A 2546-nucleotide genomic window follows, 5' to 3' on the forward strand; every position below is an offset into this window, starting at 1 on the left:
GTAATAATTATGTCCCCCGACTAAGGATGCTCCAGAAGTCCCTGGCAATCTCAGTGAGAAGAGTTGGGGCAGAGCTTCAAGAGTCCAGGCCAGAATGTTCTGTCCCAATGGGACACACCCTGAAGTTGACAGGCATGCTGCCTTCCTAACCTTTCTCTCACCCATGCCCACAACTCCGCTACCTACCCCCAACTCAGTCCTGATCTCACCAGAGCACAAATCTTATTCTCACCATCCCCTTCTTTGAAATGGGCATCTTGATGGAATGCTAGGGATGAAAAAAGGAGTTTTGTCAAATATTTTCAAAGGCTCAGAATCAATCCCATGCTTCCTCTCTCTGCAAGTTTGGCAGAAATGCTCTTAGCTCCTCTTCATCTGGAATCAGAGCCTGGGTGCAATTCCAGAAGCCTTGCTTGAGGAGTTGGCTGGGGTAAAAATGCCACTTGCTTAGTTCTGCTAGTAGTGCATCAGCATTAGCAGTGCAGGGTCTCCAACTGTTGGTCTATTTTGTACCCCCCACCATGTACTTACTTCTTGAAAGCAGAACTATAGTTGCTAGGGACAAAGCCTTTTTTCCAAGGATTTTAATCATTGTTCTACTTTGTTTTGGTTTTGGGGCTACACCAATGACACTTGAGGAAGACTTCTGACTCTGTGCTTGGGGTCATTACTGGTAGTGTCTAGGGAGCTATGTGGTGCTAGGACGACAAGCCATGCCTTCCTACATGCAAAACCTGAACTCAGCACTTTGAGTGCTCTCTTCAGCCTGTATTCATTAATGTTAATATAACCCCTCCTGTTTTTGTTACACCCCAAAAATGTTCAGAGCTTGCCACTGGCTCTGTGCTTAGGGAGCACGCTTAGTAGTGCTCAGGGAATTATACATGGTGTGAAGGACTGAACTGGGGACGCATGAAAGGCAAGGCCTTTTATCTGTACTATCTCTCCAGCCCTATTTTTATTTTTATTATTTATTTATTTATTTATTTATTTATATTTTGCTTTTTTGCCACACCCAGTGAGGCTCAGGGGTCACTCCTGCTATGTGCTCAGAAATCACTCCTGGCTTGGGGGATTATATTGGACGCCAGGGGATTGAATCGCAGTCTGTCCTAAATTAGCGCATGCAAGGCAAATGCCCCACTGCTTGTGACACTGTTCTGGCCCCTCCAGCCCTATTTTTAACACATTAAAAAAAATGTTTTTATCTTGTCTGAAACTAGCCCATGACAGACTACGAGCTCTGTGAGGCCACCTTCAGTATTAATATTCCTCCTTTTGCGACCACCAAGACCAGCGTGTTTAGAACTGATGGGAAAGGGAGCCAGGAGGGTTTTAACACACTTTTAAGGTGGTGTGAACGCTAGGAAATGTTAACCCTTCCTGGAGCTTCCCTAGCTTCATTTGAATTGTTGGATTACAATTTAGTTTCTCTAGGGATTCGGGGGTGGGATGGGGAAGAGCATCATTTTCTTCTGCAAGCACTAATGTCTTCCCACCTTTCTGAGAAAGGATCCCAGCTGTGACAGGGAGATTCTTTCCTTGAAGCAACTAGCAAAGCTAATGACTGAGTGTGGTAGATTTAGGCCAGCACAGAGTGTACCAGGGCTGGCTGCCTGCAAATGTTTCCAGCCCTCCAAAGGAGCCTCATCCAAGAGCCAGTGCTTCTTGGTTTTTGAATTGCTTGTTCAATTGCAAGCAGACTTGAAGGTCATGGTTTGGGGCTTAGTTGTCTACCACAGGCCAAGAACGAATTTCTGTAGCTTGTTCTCTTTCTCCCGGAGTCTCATTTTGGAGGACTGTAGAATTAAAAACAAACTATGGCTTTCTCCAGGGTGTGGGTTTTGGGGCCCCTCCCACCACTCTATTCCTCGCACCTCCTACACGATTCCCCTACTTGAGACCAGGAAATGCACTTTTTGCATTTCTTTTGCACTCTAATGACTGGTTGCCAAGATTGACTCTGTCTCTTCTAGTCTCTGCCCAGTTCCTCAGCCATGTAAATCCCTTGGGCTCAACTGACAGCATCTACTGACTATTGACTTCCTTCTGGTCAAGTTCATGCTATTACCTGGCTTCCTGAGCTGCACTTGTAATAGTATTCTGTAGGACACTCACATTCTTTTCTTTGCTATAACTGTGCTTCTCTTATATGGAAAAGGAATGCATAGTGGTATAGGATAAGACCAGAAGGAGAAAATGATATTAAGTAGCATTATAAAAGTGATTTATATGGGGCTGGAGCCATGGCACTAGAGGTAAGGTGTCTGCTTTGCAAGCACTAGCCTAGGACAAACCACGATTTAATCCCCTGGCATCCCATATGTTCCCCCCAAGCCAGGAGCGATTTCTGAGCGCATAGCCAGGAGTAAACCCTGAGCATCAAATGGGTGTGTCCCCCCCCAAAAAAAAACCAAAAAAAGGTGATTTATAACGTGATTAAAGATGATTTTTTAGATCTTTCTCCCTCCTCTTTCATTTTCTTTCTTTACTCTTCCCCTTCCTTCCTTCCCTCCTTTCTTCGAAGAACTTCCTCTTTCTTTCTT

At 44.9% G+C, this 2546-nt stretch overlaps 1 pseudogene; it reads right to left on the minus strand.

Annotated features, from left to right (window-relative positions):
• Positions 1–1207: 1207 nt before the first annotated feature.
• LOC126030921 (uncharacterized) lies at positions 1208–1334 on the minus strand (annotated as a pseudogene).
• Positions 1335–2546: the final 1212 nt, after the last annotated feature.

Source organism: Suncus etruscus, chromosome 1 (genome assembly GCF_024139225.1).
Source record: "Suncus etruscus isolate mSunEtr1 chromosome 1, mSunEtr1.pri.cur, whole genome shotgun sequence".
In the NCBI taxonomy this organism is placed as follows: domain Eukaryota; kingdom Metazoa; phylum Chordata; class Mammalia; order Eulipotyphla; family Soricidae; genus Suncus; species Suncus etruscus.